The following is an 18810-nucleotide window of genomic DNA, read 5'->3' on the forward strand; positions in this document are numbered from 1 at the left end:
GCTAATGACAGAGGTGCTCTCCCAGTGTAATACTGAGGAGAGACTTAGTTCCTCACACTTTGCACACACGTACGAGAGCATTCGCTCTCGCTGTGTGTTCCCACTCCAAGAGTGACAACGGAACGGCCCCTTTTTCTGTAAAAGTTGATAGGGTATATCATTGGCTAACTTCCCTCGCTCCTCTGACTCTTGGCGTCAGAAATATTCCTCCAATCAGCGTGGCTCTTTTAAACAGGAGAATGACGTTTCCTTTAAGTCGACCATTGCGGAAATCTGTAGCATCTTCATTGGGCGTATACAGTTTTCCTGTGAGAACTCCGTAACTACGCAGTCGGTCCGCGGAAAAATGCGTCTTCTGGGTGCTCCCACACAATGTAGCGGAATTTGCTTTTAAGTGGAACACGGGGGTCGTTATCCCTTCGATCAGGCAAAAGCTGTGCTCTCTCTGGGCGGTCGCTCCAGCTGAAGTAGGTATGTTGTTGACCCAGCCCTCTGAAGGGATGGTCTTCCCAGCGGACTGGTTTCCTCTTTAGAAAGAAAATTCCTGTGGCCATCATGTTGTGTACGCCAGCCTCGACTTTTTTCAACCTTGGTGCGCACTTGCGATTTACTTACTGGATTTGCATATCACTTACATGAATTCATACAAAATTGACTCTACCTTATCGAGTTTGGGTTTGAATGAAGCGTCTTGATGTGCAGAGTACGATTGTGAGGACGGAATATGTAAGAAATGAAGGTCAGGAGACCATGCCATCTGACAATGCTGTACCCTGTAACTATCCGATGGAACAATTTGTGTTTGGTGAAAGTAAGGAGAACTGTACCTGACATCGTGTATAGTGTCAATAGTGAAGAAGGGATGGGTATCTCACAGTACGCGTGTTTTATCGTGGTTAAGGTGTGTTCCTCATTCTGCGCTTTATAAAACGCTGTATGCAGACGTATATGAACACATTTTACAGCACTTTGTGCTGCGTATAGTAGAGGAACAGTTCAGAGATGATGGTTCTACCAGCAACAGAAAGCACCGTGTCATAAATGGAGTGGCCTGCTCAGAATCTAGGCCTGAAAAACCTTCGGGATGAGATAGAAAGTCGACTTCGTTCCAGAATCCATTATCCAATATCATCACCTTCCCTGGATTCGGCTCTTGAGGGAGAGAGTGCACCATTCCTGCAAAGACATTTGGACACTTCACTGAAAGTGACCTCCAACTAAAAACTCCAGGAATGTATCCATTAATCAACACCTCTGACAAGGCTGCTGAGTGTCCCCGTTTGCGTAGATCCTATGCTTAAAAGACATGATATAATAAAGGAAAGCAATAATATCAGCAAGAAGTATTTACATCCAACACTAAGCTATTGATATATTTCTCTGACGATGACCAGGTTGTTATCAACTCTTCTGAAACAGCTTACAGAAAACAGTCAGTGTACAACACAACGCAGCCCAACGAGACAACAGTGGAACCTCAGAAACAAAAACGACTCGTAAGACCGTCAAAGGGGAAAGAAGTTATAACACCAAACTTAGACTCATGTTCGTGGTCGATTAAACTCAGGTTTGAGCTAATATCAGACATAAATAACCTTAGCTGCAGTACCACAGATACGTAATACGGAAGCATCGCGATGAAGTATTCTGGCGAATCAAGTATGTGTGAGATAATAAAAGTAAGCTGAAAAAAGCCTCACGCATGGGGACAAAGATGAAATGTTACAAAACAGTGCTAGTAGCAACTCCTCTGAATGGAAACGAAGGCCAACGACAGAACAGCTATTTAAGTCACAGAAATACAATTTCCTCGAGGAATCGAAGGCAGCAGCAGACTCGATCATGCGTGCACTGAAGGTATACTAGAATTGAGTATCATTGAGTACAATCAAAATTGGCTCAGCAGTATCCATCGCAATGTAGCTAGCGAACTAAGCTACTGAGTACTTCCCAATATAACCGAAAGACCAAGGATGAGGTGAGATGTACATTCGTAATACAACAGGTCCACACGCCTCCTCTTGAAGTACTAAGGGGATGATGAGTCTTACTTGTGATATGACTTCAATAAGTAATTACACGTGTTGGAAAGAAGAATATATGTACTAAGTAGGTAACTTATGTGAAACATATGGACTGCTTCAAGTGATCGACGAAAGAAGTAAGCATAAAAATGTTCAGAAAAAGAGAGCAATACAGTAAAATAAATCGCTCAGAAATGATGTAAACAAGAAGTGCAGGGCGCCTATGGCGGAACTGCGGCACAGAAGATGTCAGGAAATCGAAGAAAATTATCTTCTGCTGGAGGAGTGATTCAGCTTAAAGAAATGTCAAAACAAAATTCCACGAAATTAAAAACACGTATGGCATCTGCAGATACACTATGTGATCAAAAGTATCCGGACAACCCCAAAAACATACGTATTTAATATTAGGTGCATTCTGCTGCTACCTACTGCCAGGTACTCCATATCAGCAACCTCAGTAGGCATTAGACATCGTGAGAGAGCAGAATGTGGGGCTTCGCGGAACTCACGGATTTCGAACGAGGTCAGGTGATTGGGTGTCACTTTTGTCATACATCTGTACGCGAGATTTCCACACTATTAAACATCCCTAGGTCCACTGCTTCCGATGTGATAGTGAAGTGGAAACGTGAAGGGGCACGTACAGCACAAAAGCCCACAAGCCGACCTCGTCTGTTGACTGACATGTTCAAATGGGACTTAACTGCTAAGGTCATCAGTACCTAAGCTTACACACTACTTAACCTAAATTATTCTAAGGACAAACACACACACCCATGCCCGAGGGAGGACTCGAACCTCCGCCGGGACCAGCCGCACAGTCCATGACTGCCGCGCCCAGACCGCTCGGCTAATCCCGCGCGGCTGACTGACAGAGACCGCCCACAGTTGAAGAGGGTCTTGAAGTGTAACAGGCAAACATCTAACGAGACCATCACATACGAATCCCAAACTGTATCAGGATCCACTGCAAGTACTATGACGGTTAGGCGGGGGGTGAGAAAACTTGGATTCATAAGCCACGCATCACGCCGGTAAACGCCAAACGACGCCTCGCTTGGTGTAAGGAGCCACGACTGAACGGCTGAACAGTGGAAAAATGTTGTGGGGATTGATGAATCACGGTACACAATGTGGTGATCCGATGGCAGGCTGTGGGTATGTCGAATACCCGGTGAACGTCATCTGTCCGAGTGTGTAGTGCAAATATTAAAATTCTTAGGTGGTGATGTTACGGTGTGGTCGTGTTTTTCATGGAGGGCGCCTGCACCGCTTGTTGTTCTGCGTGGCACTATAATAGCACAGGCCTAGATTAATGTTTTAAGCAGCTTCTTGCTTCCCACTGTAGAAGAACTATTTGGGGATGGCGATCGAGCACCTGTTCTTAATGCACGGCCTGTGATGGAGTGGTTACACGACAATGACATACCTGTAACGGACTGGCCTGCACAGAGTCCTGACCAGAATCCTGTAGAACACTTCTGGCATATTTTGGAACGATGACTTCACGCCAGGCCTCACTAACCTACATCGATACCTCTCCTCAGTTCAGCACAACGTGAAGAATGGGCTGCCATTCCCCAAGAAACCTTCCAGTATCAGATTGAACGTATGCCTGAGAGAATGGAAGCTGTCTTCAAGGCTAAAGGTGGGCCAATACCATACTGAGTGTGAGCATTACCGATAGAGGGCGTCACGAACTTGTAGGTAATTTTCAGTCAGGTGTCCGGATACATTTGATCACATAGTGTGCGTCCTCGCAGGCCTTCAAGTCCGAGAATGAAGTAGGTTTCATCAATGGTAAGTTCTACTCCAGTCAGTATCACTGCAGGTCGAATATGTTTCTGGAGGTGGCCTGTACAGCGCAGGGATACCAACCTGATCAGTCGTTTACTATAAGGCTGCACGACCCGGAGTGATGGTCCGGGGTGACATTTTCTGTCATAGCGGGACCCATTTCGTTGTCATTCACCGCACGCTTACAGCACAGCTGCACGCCGACGATATTCAACGCAACTTATTTTTGTTTGCCATTTATGAGAAACCATCCTGGGCTTACATTTCAGCGAAATAACGCCCGCTCCCACACGGTGATGGTGTCTACTGCTGTTCTTCGTGTTTGCCGAACCCTACTGATTGCATAAGGGCCAGTGGTGGACCAAAGTGTTACTGACTCGCTCAGTTTGTAAAGATATTTCTCCTCAAAAATGAACCAATTTTACTGAAACTATAATCATTTTCTTTCTGTGTACATTTATATCACATCTACAGATTTCCGTATCAATCGAGTAATTTCTTAGTTGTACGTCGTTTGTCTTTATGTCAGAGTGTATACTGTAACTGTACATTAAACGAGACACCAATTTAGGCCCAGTAAGAAGCTGTACAACCACACTTCTTTATTTAAATTCACATGGCGCTGTTACTCTGAGAGTTATGCTTTGACAACACTCGCTGTATCGTAGCGTGCTACTCGAAGCAGCAAATCCGAGTGCGTGGAAATATGAGAGCCTTAGTATTTGCCGGAAGTTTATGCAGGTTTTACGGTGTTTTTCGGAGCTATTTGGAGTCCACTCATGGCGAGAGAAAAATGTACCGGGAACGACTGGTGCCCATCCGGGGCGTAAATGTCACGGACTCTCCCTCCACCTGCACCCATCCGCGTCCGCTCCAGCGGTGCTAAATTTAAGTGCCAGCCGTTCTGTCCCCGCAGTGTCGCCCGTGCTGAGCCGTTATTAGCCGCCCACAAAAAACCCGCGCAGCTTTCCCGCTCGCTGCCTGCCTCGTATTGTGCGCTACCTTTTAATGCTCCGCTGCATATGATGAAATGGCGGCTCCGGCGCACGCGTTAAACCTTGCCGCAGCGTGCTGCTTGCGGGCATTAGCGCCGTAAAACAAAGACTAGCAATCCAGATATCTTGTCCGTTTCTGACGAACCGCGTTCAGCACTACAAAGCATTCAACACCGGATTGTGAGAGACACTTTCCACATTCGCAGGAAAATATTTCATGTTTTTCAACGAAACGGGTCATGCAGATTCTGGGTGAACGCTTGTATTTAGCGTAATATTTTTGTTAGACACAGGTAGACAGAAATTATTCCAAAAGCATGTACGAACCGCTAGATATAATGTACCACTCGCATCTATTTTCCATCAGCTCTTGTTTCTGATATACAAAGGAAGGATCTTCCTCTAGCATTGTCGTTTTTGTAGACGATGCAAGTAACGGAATAGAAAGTAATACCAATTGTTCGATGTGGGGTCCGCCAGTTATGCAAAACACCGTTTTTTTCAGTACTTAAACATGTTTCGGCACCACTGTGCCATCATCAGTGGGTTTTCGTTTTTATTTATTCTGCTATGTGAACCTTTTTGTTGAATGATTATAAAATTATGTGCATATGAAGTTCGAACAACAGATCGCTTCTTTTTGTAAATACATTTACATTTGGTGTGCATGAATTTTCTGGATCACTTGTGTGTTAATTACTGCAGGTAGCTTGTCGTCTGCAACCAAACGGTGTTGATGAGAAAGTTTTTTGATGGGAGTTAACCCATCTTCTAGAATATACTTTAGTTTTTCGCGATGTTTTCGCGCCTTTGTTCGTTTTTACATACGCTTTCGTGTGGCACGCACTTCCATTCTCCGCACATGCAGAGGTGTTGTGATGCAGACGTAACTGTAACAAGTATTTTCTACAAATAACGTAGTAAAACACTTTTCACTCTACCAGAACACAGTGTGATTGCGATTTGTTATGTGTCCCAGCCCAGTCAGTGTTCATTTGTTCACCAGAGATTTCGGCGCCAAATTTGAATTTTGTTTGCATTTTATCAACGTGGGTGTGTGTGTGTGTGTGTGTGTGTGTGTGCGTGTGTGTGTGTGTGTGTGTGTGTGTGTGTGCAGATTTTATCTGTTTGTGCTATTTTTATTTGTGAAGTTCCTTTAATGTGTTAAGTAGTGTGCCCTTGCAGAGTGTAGTGTATTCGTTTAAGACCTGTTTTCCTTCCGCTATTCCCTTCTGTATATGGAAATTTTCCTCAATGGTCAGTTAGCTGTAGAGACTGTGGCTAGGTTTTAGTATTCTTCAGTCTGTTTCTATTGTGGTTGGGTGGTGATTATTGGCTACAAGGTGGTCAGCAAATGTGTTATGGGAGCTGTTGCTTTTTAAAGCTTTGAGATGTTCTGAATATATGGTTTTGAAGTTTCTCATCTATAATAACAAGATTGTTCACGGAATAGGCAACATATTAAAGAAACAGGGTCTCCAAATAGGATACAGGGCGGAGAACACAACACAGAAAGGGATCGGAACGCAAGAGACATCCATGGATAAATTTAACAGATCAGGAATATATGAACTCACGTGCAACACTTGCGAGTCAGTGTACATAAGACAAACATGCAGGAACTTCAAAACAAGGTATTCAGAACATCTCAGAGCTTTAAAAAGCGACAGCTCCCATAGCACATTTGCTGACCACCTTGTTGCCAACAATCACCACCCAACCACAATAGAAACAGACTTAATAATACTAAAACGCAGCCACAGTCCATACAGCAAACTGACCATTGAGGAAAACATCCATACACAGAAGGCAATTGCAGAAGGAAAACAGGTCGTAAACGAATACACTACACTCTGCAAGGGCACACTATTTAACACATTAAAGGAACTTTAGAAATAAAAACAACACAAACAGATAAAATCTACACACACACACACACACACACACACACACACACACGCGCGCGCGCGCGCGCGCGCGCGCACACACACGCAAAAGATAAAATGCAAACAAAATTCAAATAATGTAACGTGTATCCTCAGAATATGTGGCCTGCAATTGAAGAAGTATCATCATGAACTCTCCATTGGCAAAATATTCCGAAAAGTCGCCCATTCGGATCTCCAGGAGGGGGAGGTTACCGTGAGAAAAAGATTGATTGATCAACGAAAGGATAAGGTTCTATGAGCCGGGGCGTGGAATGTCAGGAGCTTGAACGTGGTAGCGAAACTAGAAAATTTGAAAAGCGAAATGCAAATGCTCGTTCTAGATACAGTAGAGGTCAGTGAAGTGAAGTGGAAAGAAAACAAGGATTTCCGCTCAGATGAGTAGGGTAATTTCATCATCAGCAGATAATGGGATAATGGGAGCAGGATTCGTTTTGAATAGGAAGGTGGGGCCGAGAGTATGTTACTGTAAACAGATCAGTGACACGGTTGTTCTTATCAGAATCGACGGCAAACGAACACCGAAAACGATAGTTCAGGTGTACATGCCGAGATCCCAGCTGAAGATGAGGAAACAGGGAAAGTGTATGAGGATATTGGAAGGGTGATACAGTATGTAAAGGTGGATGAAAGTCTATTATTTTTTGATTTTTTTATTAAAGACGAAACTCCTCCAGCTGTCCTTAAGATTTCATATTTATTTGGCTACTAGTTTCGACTTTGCGGCAACGCCATATTCAGGCCCTATATAACACACCATACATAAAACAAAAAATGTGACACATCAGTAGTGTGTGAGCTATTGTACAAAATAAGTGTATTATAAACGTATTATACACTACTGGCCATTACAATTGCTACACCACGAAGATGACGTGCTACAGACGCGAAATTTAACCGACAGGAAGAAGATGCTGTCGTATGCAAATTATTAGCTTTTCAGAGCATTCACACAAGGTTGGCGGCGGTGGTGACACATACTACGTGCTGACATGAGGAAAGTTTCCAAACGATTTCTCATACACAAACAGCAGTTGCCCGGCGCTACATGGTGAAACTTGTTATGATGCCTCGTGTAAGGAGGGGAAATGCGTACCGTCATGTTTCCGACTTTGATAAAGGTCGGAGTGTAGCCTATCGCGATTGCTGTTTATCGTATCGCGACATTGCTGCTCGCATTGGTCGAGATTCAATGAGGGTGTTAGCAGAATATGAAATCGATGGGTTCAGGAGGGTGATACGGAAAGCCGTGCTGGACCCCAAAGGCCTCGTATCGTTAGCAGTCGAGATAACAGGCATCTTATCCGCATGGCTGTAACGGATCGTGCAGCCACGTCTCGACCCCCGAGTCAACAGATGGGGACGATTGCAAGACAACAACCGTCTGCACGAGCAGTTTGACAACATTTGCAGCAGCATGGACTATCAGCTCGGAGACCATGGCTGCGGTTACCCTTGACGCTGCATCACAGACAGAAGAGCCAGCGATGGTGTTCTCAACGACGAACGTGGGTGCACGAATGGCAAAACGTCATTTTTTAGGATGAATCCGAGTTCTGTTTACAGCATCATGATGGTCGCATCCGCGTTTGGCGACATCGCGGTGAACGCACATTGGAAGCGGGTATTCGTCATCGCGATACTAGCATATCACTCGACGTGATGGTATGGGTTTGCCATTGGTTAGACTTCCCGGTCACCTCTTGTTCGCATTGAGGGCACTTTGAACAGTGGACGATACATTTCAGATGTATTACGACCCGTGGCTCTACCCTTCATTCGATCATTGTGAAACCTTACATTTCAGCAGGATAATGCACGACCGCACGTTGCAGGTCCTGTACAGGCATTTATGGATACAGAAAATGTTCGACTGCTGCCTTGGCCAGCACATTCTCCAGATCTCTCACCAACTGAAAACGTCTGATCAATGGTGGCCGAGCAACTGGCCCCTCACAAGACGCCAGTCACTACTCTTGGTAAACTGTGGTATCGTGTTGAAGCTGTATGGGCAGCTGTACCTGTACACGCCATCCAAGCTGTGTTTGACTCAATGTCCAGGCGTATCAAGGCCGTTATTACGGCCAGAGGTGGTTGTTCTGGGTACTGATTTCTCAGGATCTGTGCACCCAAATTGCGTGAAAATGTAATCACATGTCAGTTCTAGTATGATATATTTGTCCAGTGAATACCCTTTTATCATCGGCATTTCTTCGTTGTGTAGCAATTTTAATGACCAGTAATGTATAAACGATGACTTTATTAATAGTAGTTACATTTCGTTCATTTTAATTAAGATGCTATTTACCTTGACATTAGTGATTTACATGGTACAAACAAGTACAAATGGGGTTATATATACACGGTTACTTCCATTAGAGATCAATACCAGACGTTTGAATAAAAGCAAATAAATATGCCCTAAGCCCTTCTTTCTGTGCACAATTTAACTAACAGGAAGGAAAATATGCATTGCCAATCAGAAATATGTAAGGTATGATTCCATTGTTTATAAATATTGAGAGATGGAAAAGGTGGAAAAGAGTTACGTTTGCATAACACTATATCATCATCACTATAATGTAACAAAGTAAAATAGGTTACTTAAACAACATCAATCATAATGATAAGAAACGAACAGGAGGAGCAACTGGAAGAATGCTATGGAACCCAGCTAATATATTAAAAGATAGTAAATGGTGTAAAATAAGTACACATGAGTAAGTTCATGAATCTGCTTATTCCAACAAGAGAAATGTAAGCTAACATGTGACAAAAATGTACTATTTCAATGTCGGTGCCTCATTTAAAACCGTAAGCAAGGTCTAAATAATCGAATTTTAATAGGCTTGCATTAGAAAAAATACTATCAAGTGCCTAACAGCGCTCAAAATAAAAGTAAACAGTGTTTTGTCAGTCAAAAAAGTTCGTTACATACGTAGAATACTTGTAATTCCTCTAATTACTAAAGAAGAGCCCACAGTAAGATATACGAAGTATAACTCGTGTATTGTTATACGTAATCTAGTCAACTGTGACATAAGTTAACAGCAATCACCCACTACTTGGAAGACTAAAGTCTAACATTTATATCATCACTACACCATAATTACTTGTTCATTTCTCCTATCATGTTCTGCTCCATGATTATTGCACAGTAATAACGATTGTGTAATTGGGCTACAAATTCTTTGATCAGTAGGCGTCTTTTCAATTTGAACCACTGCTTCTGGCAGTCTTTGACATAGAGTGTAGAACATTAACGTCCGTTGTGTGATCAGTAACTAACCTCTCGCTTTGAATTTGTTTCTTCGTTACTATGGATAAGTAATCTATAGATCTTTATAAATGTAGTGTTGTAATATGACTGACATTATTCCTTCGATCACATGATACATTATCGCGAGATATGTCCTTCTCTTGACGGTTACTGGATGTCTGCTAACCATTATACCAATCATTAAGAAGGATTTTTATGGTTATCTGTCTTATATACGGGACTTTTGCTCTTAATTGTGTCGAATCTCGGGTATGTAGATTGATTTCCCTAGTGTGAAGATTTTTCCGTTTAGTATTGATTACAAGACAAGTAGTTCATGTTTCTGTACTCGTTCATATGTACTACAGATGTCACCACGTTGTTGCTTCGATAAAAGAACATGCCTCCCTTAGAATCTATATTTGACACATTATATTCTCTCGTTTATACGAGTCAGTGCTATAATCCAGTTTTATCCAAAACATTTGATGGACTTTTACATAGAACAGGTTTACCTCCCACTCTTCTGATCGTTCTCGTAAATGAGTAGATAGTCAATATATTTAAACTAGTAAAATTATACCAGAACATGTTTATAAGGAAAGGAGAAATGTGTGAGTACTTGTGGTGTAGTGATGATATAGATATTAGAATTTAGTCGTCCAAGTAAGTTTGTTGAATTATGTCAACCCTTGACTAGATTACATATAACAACACAAGATTTATACTTTGTATATCTTACTGTGCGCCCTTCTTTAGTAATCAGTTATTAAAGGGGCTACAAATATGTTATGTTGAAACTTCCCCTTTGAAAAATTTATACATGACTGTGCTTAAACTGACACACAATATTTTGTTAGCGCAACGCAATCTGACTTTCAAAATTCCCTGCAAAAGAATGGCCCTGACTAACATTAAACTATACCTTTCACAAATCACTTACCTCACAAAAATCTTCGCTGCTCAAGCTACTGCAATACAGCGAGCGCCACTACTGCCAGCTAAATAAAAGATTCAAACTATGGAAGGCACTAACTACCGATAGGGATAGTTAGCAAATGAAAGATATTAATAGAGAACAAACAATGTATTTACCTTGATATCATCATGTATAAATATAGCAGTTCATGACAAATTTCAAAACTCCGCCATCTCTCTCCCCACATCCACCACTGCTGGCGGCTCACCTCCAACTGCGCAACACTACGCGCTGTTCACATCCAGCTGCCGCTGCCCAACACTACAATGGCGAGTATTACAACAATGCAAAGCAGCCACAGACTGCATACAGCACAGCCAGTGATTTTCATACAGAGGTGGCGTTACCAATAAAAAAACCTAAACAGCCTACTTACATAGCCTCCATGCTCCCCACAAAAAATTTTACAAATTGGATTGGGCAGTGGCCAATACGGATTTGAAAAAAAATTTTCATAATTACAATAACAAAGAAATCAAATGCACACACTTATTGATACAATGTTGGTCAAAAGCTAAAAATTTCTCACAGTCCATAAAGACAGTCCAGATTGTTCATCACAGTAAAAATGCAGAGTTTTTCTCAAAGTCTGAGCAGTAATATAAGTTCGTGGCTTGTGGAAAATAATTTGATGCTAAATCACAGTAAGACTCAGTTTTTACAGTTTCTAACCCACAATTCAACAAGAACTGACATTTTAATCAGACAGGATGGGCATGTTATAAGCGAGACGGAACAGTTCAAGTTCCTAGGCGTACAGATAGATAGTAAGCTGTTGTGGAAAGCCCATGTTCAGGATCTTGTTCAGAAACTAAATGCCGCTTTATTTACCATTAGAACAGTATCTGAAATAAGTGACATTTCAACACGAAAAGTAGTATACTTCGCATATTTTCATACGCTTATGTCATATGGTATTATTTTTTGGGGTAATTCTTCTGATTCAAAAAGGGTATTTTTGGCTCAAAAACGGGCTGTTCGAGCTATGTATGGTGTAAATTCGAAAACCTCTTGTCGACCCCTATTCAATAGTCTGGGAATTTTGACATTGCCCTCACAGTATGTATTTTCTTTAATGTCGTTTGTTGTTAGCAATATTAGCTTATTCCCAAGAGTTAGCAGCTTTCACTCAGTTAATACTCGGCAGAAATCAAATCTGCATGTGGAATGCACTTCCTTGACTCTTGTGCAGAAAGGAGTGCAGTATTCTGCTGCATCCATTTTCAATAAGCTACCACAAGAACTCAAAAATCTTAGCAGTAGCCCAAACACTTTTAAGTCTAAACTGAAGAGTTTCCTCATGGTTCACTCCTTCTATTCTGTCGAGGAGCTCCTGGAAGAGATACAAAATTAAGCAAATTCCAGTGTACATTTTTGATTTTCTTTATTTAAACTAACGACTTGTCGCCTGAATATGTTTCTTATATTTCATTTTATCTGTTTCTACAATCGTGTTATAATTTCATGTATTGACTCGTTCCATGACCATGGAGACTTCTCCTAAATGTGGTCCCACGGAACAATAAATAAATAAATAAATAAATAAATAAATAAAAGAAAATGCACACAGAAGTAGTGGATTTCCATGCAGTCTTGAAGAAGTAGTGTTGTCCTTCCAACGGAAAGACAGTGCTGACTCTTGACATGCATACAGGTAATGGGCCACAACAGAGCAAACCCACAGCAGAGTCAGTCGACATTTTGAAGAGTATTGGTAGGTAGGTCATCACAGAGCAGACTCACTGTAGTCCTGGTAGAGATTACGGTATTGGTGGGCCACCAGAGGTGCAGACCCACTGCAGTCCTTGTAGAAATAATCATATTGATGGATCATCAAAGATGTAGACCCACTGTAGTCCTTGTAGAGATAGCCAGCAGCCATCTGTTGTGACTGTGCAGGTGCACAATCACCATTGAAGACTCTTGCGGATAATATAGCAAGTCCATAAACCACCACTTGTGCACTCACAAAGTTTTTGAAATTGTCCTTAGAACCAGCAATGCTGTTATCCAGTCCCTTGCTGAATTATTAACACACGTGCAAACACTAACAGTCCCTACTTCTCACATATTGTCCATATACTATGACCAACTGAAACGTGTGCAGTAAAATGTAACTTACAAGTTACTTAATTTGATGAACTGGTGTCAATTACGATTTTATAACATAAGAATACAATTACAAAGGTACAAAATACATCATTAAAGAACATAACAATACAGATAACATTCGTGGTACAGGCTTTACAAAAGAATCGAACTAACATATACATAAGTGTTACAGGAATTATGACATAGGTAAATACATAAAAGATCACAATAACTTTTGAAACATCAACTTCACACATGAGCATTAACACAAAACAGAATAAATAATGTCTAAACATCTTTACAAAGTAAATAACACATTATTAATGCCAATTGTATTTGAGGATAACAGTATTCCTCATCATAGTGAATGTAACTTAGTATTAGAAGAGAAAAAAGTTCTATGAAACAGTACACAGAGACAGGAAGAAAACAAATACACAAGGGTACACAAACATATAGTGGGATAACACAAAAGGGAAAGGACAGGGTTTGTTTTACTGCAGTATTTTGCATGGAGATCTCCCTTTGTTCATCATTATTCCCAAAAAGTCCTATCTAAGCCTGCTTTCTGTATTCTGTTCATATTTCTTCAAAAATAATTATTTCTGATTCTACAATACTCATTTGGGCCCAAATCTTTTTCATATAACTTCGCAATGCATTCTTTACCTATTCTCCATAGTCAGTTTCTTATGTAGTCTACCCCCTCTTAAGCTAACTTAAATCTACTGAGCTCAGATGCTAAACTAAGGGACGAGGCAATGCAGCATCACATAAAACAATTAATATAAACAGCAATGAAAAAAAAGGGAAAATCGCAAAGCAAGCTACAGTAAATCTAAATTACCAAGCAATTCAACATTACAACTAATATGAGGCAATGCGCAGCAAACAAAAAAATAAATCTGGCTTAGCAGAGTAACACAAATTAAAGTTCAGTAGCACTATGCCTGGCAAACAGCAGCTTATATCTAAACATGACATAGCTCAAGTAGAAAAAATAGTACACTAAAGATAACTATGCAGATAAGGGAAATGTATAATCACATCTTAATGTCTAAGTAATTAAAGGGGTTAAACACTGGACTCGCATTCGGGAGGACGACGGTTCAATCCCGCGTCCGGCCATCCTGATTTAGGTTTTCCGTGATTTTCCTAAATCGCTCCAGGCAAATGCCGGGATGGTTCCTTTCAAAGGGCATGGCCGACTTCCTTCCCCGTCCTTCCCTAATCCGATGAGACCGATGACCTCGCTGTCTGGTCTCCTTCCCCAAACCAACCAACCAACCAATTAAAGTGGTGCACCACAAATTATTCGACAAAAGAAAATACCAAGTACTTGAAAAGAATATTATGTATGCAGTTACTGTTACTAGTCCCTTCTTATTGTTCTTTCCTTTCCAAGTGCTCCTTTTTTGAAGAATGTGGATCACAAAATTATTATTTAATAGATCTGTTGACAGAAAGTGTTCACATTAGCAAATGCATTTAATTTTATTTTATGAAACCAATGCTGCAACACAGCTGGAAACCAGATATTAAACAAAATGAGCAATCTCTTAACTACAAAGACAATAGATGTAATATGTTTCTAATCATTTCATTAGGCATTTTAGTAAATATCATAAATTACAAGCTCCACAGTATGCTTTCAACAAGGATATGTCAATAGCGAGGACAATGGCCTCCCCTTTTTTTTTTCTACCTGTGCCACTGAAAGGCTAATGGCTTTTTTTCGGGCGGCTGTCGCCCAGGTGGGTGCCCGCGACGCATTACGACGCATTACGACGCATTACGTGCAGGTGGTCACTTAACTTTCTTACGGAAATATTTACGACAGCAGTTTCCGCTACAGTGACAGTCTCATATAAAAATATTTCACAGGTCAAGAATTAGCGTTGCAAATCTGTAGAAAGAAAATCCTATAAATATAAGTGTCCAAATAAAATATTCGTCAGCATTGTGATACAGTCACGCATTTACGCACATTTCATAACTCTTAAAGTACGATTCTTGGTTTCCAACATACTTCTTATTCCTCATATACGGTAGCATCATCTTATTGATCATAAACATATCTCAACAGCATAGTACACATCGTCGTCGTAATAATAACATCTCAGTCAATTCTCAAAATCGTCGTAGCTTCCTCCAATAATTTCAAAACCTAAAAAAAATTCTCTGCTCATTTCAATAGTGTCATCTACCTCAAACGTACTTTAAAATCATGCTCCCTTACCAAATACATCATTCAAAGCTCTCATAGTATCACAATGGTTCCGAAAAAATATGAACAGTTTACAAAGTACAGACAAAATACAGTTTCATAAATGTGAAGTTACCCAACTGTGTATAGCGTAAACATGTGACACTGATGTAGTAAAAAAATGTTTATCTCTCAGTTAAATGATCAGATAGCTGTGTAATTTGTGTGTTAGAGAAATATGGTACCGATGTGTAAAGTTGTAGAAGCAAATACCATATTAGCTAGGGTTCCTTGTGGTTGCCACACACATGGTACACAAAGTAAGCGTGTACCCCCCTGAGGATTAATGTAATTATACCCTCAGGTGTTACAGATAACAGCAATGGAATGAAATGTATCATGGAAAAACTTCGTATCATTGTACTTCAAATATCTTTAAAAATAAATGTTTTAAGTACAAAATTAATCACTCAAATGCGTGTCCTGTAGCGCTAAATGTGCGTCTTGCTGTAAGATAATTCTGTGGAAGTGTCGTAATTATCGTCCTCCGAAAGCTAAGTTCTGCAGAAGTCAATGTACTTACCCCATCATAAACGAAAGTGAAATGCTTTGTGTATAGATATCGTAATTATTATGTACATTACTGTGATCAAGAAAATACTATACTGTAAAGTATTGTTGTGCTACGAAAAAGGCCCTCGTAGCTTACTACTAAAACATGTTTTGCTTTCCAGAAGAATTCAGAAAAACTGTGCGGATATAAAACAGATACACCGCAAAAGCAACATTGTAAATTGTCACTCATTAGTAGCGTCGTGATATAATCGTGTATCTGTCAAAGAAACCAAATGCTAAGTCATCATTAATTCCACAGAAAGTACTTTAAATCCAGAATGCAATTTCAAGTAAACCAAAATGTTGCATTAAAATCTCATTAGCAGTACTGGTAAATGTTCTAAGTATGTGAGCCTTATAGTCGTTACGTAATCGTGCAACTAACAAGCAAGAATGTACACACAACAACACTGTGATGTCTGTTCACTATAACAATGCATTCGTCATTTCTGTTTCAATAAGTTCTCTTGGTTCTTTACTGGATATTTAACTTCAAACATTGTTGCATGTTAACGGATTCTAAGTCTGACAAGCATACTAGTAATGTAAAGTGAAAATTTTTATGGCAATGACAAAGTTAAAAAGCAGATTATCTTTCGATAAACGGTTTTACATGTGAAATGTGGTGTAAACCTTTACTCTTCCCAGTACGCAGAGTTTCAACTTCAACGCAATTATCATGCGGTATTCGTCGTTAAACAATACTGGAATTTTTGTTAAGGTTAGCGTCTATGTCATTTTTCTCTGAGCCAGCCGGCGCAGGTGGCTGCCTGCGGTGCGAGTCATTGTCTGTTCCTTTGTTGGCGCGCGTCGTTATTGGCATTAGGAGACCTAGCTTCTACAAATTCACGTTGTCGAAAGTGCCCTGCTTTGTTTGAATCCCGCCAGTTCTGATGAAGTTCAGGTCTGTCGTTATGATTATCTCGTCTGTCGTCATGTCGGTAGATTTCATAATTTCTTTCTTGTCGGTCATGTGGTGGAGAATTTCTTCCTGAATCGTAACTGCGCGCTGAACTGTTGCGTCTGAAAGTATTCTGTCTCCCTTGATAAAAATAGTTCTGGTTACCATATTGTCTGTTTCTATGATTGTCTCTGTCATATTCACTACTACGGAAATGCGATCTTTCTCTGTAACTATTATTACTCTGCCAGTGGTTGTCATATGGGTGGTGTCTGTTTGGATCACGATTTGCGTTGTAAGAATAGCCTTGTCGTGTCCAGTTATTACTTCTTTCATCGCGGAATTGCGACGGATGTGACCTGTAATTGTTGTGTTCCTGGTTTCGCGTTCCGCGATTGTCAGTGTCAATTTCTAATTCTTGTAAGAGTCCCTGAAATGCTTCAATGTCGTCTTTGCAACGTCCTGCCAAAATAATATGTCGTAAATGTTCAGGCAGTTTGATTAAGCAAATGCGGATGAGTTCTGAGGGGTTGTATGGGTTTGAAAGATACTGATTCTTATGCAACATGTCTTCAAAATATTTCATAAGACTGGAAAATTCAGATTGTTCGAAACGTTTCATCATTATGATGCTATGTTTTAGTCGGTCTTGTGTGGCTTGAGACCAATATGCTGAGAGGAAGGCATGGTAAAACTCTCCTTCACTGTGGCAATCGTGAATTACCGATCGCATTCTTACAGCTGGTTCATTCTCCAAGTAGTCACACATAAATTCTAATCTGTGTTCTAACGACCAGTTGAGAGGAAAACAATGCGAGAATTGATGGAGCCATGCTTGTGGATGAATGTCGTTGCCAGAATTCTTAAATGTTTTGAATTTACGTGTAGTAATGAACAGCTTATAGTCAAAATCATCATGTTGGCGAGTCGCATATCGGTTTTAGGTCGTGTCGGCCGTTCCATCTCAAAATTTGGTGCACATTGCCAATTTCTTTCATAACTTCCGAAATGCCCTGTGTTATTATTTTGTGGCTCTTCCGTATTTCTGCGTCCCTCTTCCCGTATTGGGGCGCGAGTATCCTCTGAAATACGTAATTCTTGTATTACCTGTGTCAGCTGATCTTGTACTTCCCGGATTTCTCTTTTATACTGTGTATTGATTTGATTTTGATTCTGTTTGAATTTTCTAATTTGTTCATACTCTTCTGTGTCAGTGAAGGCTACAGGTCTTGTGTCATTCAGATCATCATCTACCTTTGTAGATAAGTTAGTGACCTTATCCGAAAGTTCGGCTACTTTCTCCGATAGTGAACACATTTCCACAGTGTGTTTTTCTGAACCAAGTTTCAGAGTGTCCATTTGTATTGAAATCGTATCTACTGTGTCCTTTAAGTTTTCTTGAGTTTTTGCAAGTTGCGTAACCGAATCGGTAGATGCAACTGAGTCAATTTTAGCTTGCAAGGTGTTGTGATTTTCATGAACAATAGTTTGCAGTTCTTTTATGGCAGCTTCATGATTCTGTAATGCATTTTCATGACGCGAAAAAATAGGTTGGAAATGCTCACAAATTTGTGTTTTTACGTCATTACAGACTTTTTGACCTTTCGATTCGATGTTATGTAACTCAGTAGTTAAATCTTCACGAGTTTGTTCAAGCGTGGTGTGAAGATTTTGTTCCATTGCGTCTAACTGTTGCTGTGTTTGTCTCTGGTGTTGTTCCATTGTGTCTAACTTTTGAAGCTTTTGCTGTGTTTGTCTCTGATTTTGTTCGATTGTGTCTAACTTCTGATGCTTTTGCTGTGTTTGTCCCATTTGTTGTATTAATTGTAATAACAATGCATTGGTGTCTGAAACATGTTCCTCAGTGCTTTTCGGCAGTGAAATTGCACCGGCAACATTCACATTTTGACAAGCGGAAAATGTGTCTTGACTCATTTGAGAAAACGGTTAGAACCCAAAACCTGAGTCTACAGTATTTACAATATTGTGTTCTG

The sequence above is a fragment of the Schistocerca serialis genome, chromosome 6, assembly GCF_023864345.2.
Source record: "Schistocerca serialis cubense isolate TAMUIC-IGC-003099 chromosome 6, iqSchSeri2.2, whole genome shotgun sequence".
NCBI lineage: Eukaryota > Metazoa > Arthropoda > Insecta > Orthoptera > Acrididae > Schistocerca > Schistocerca serialis.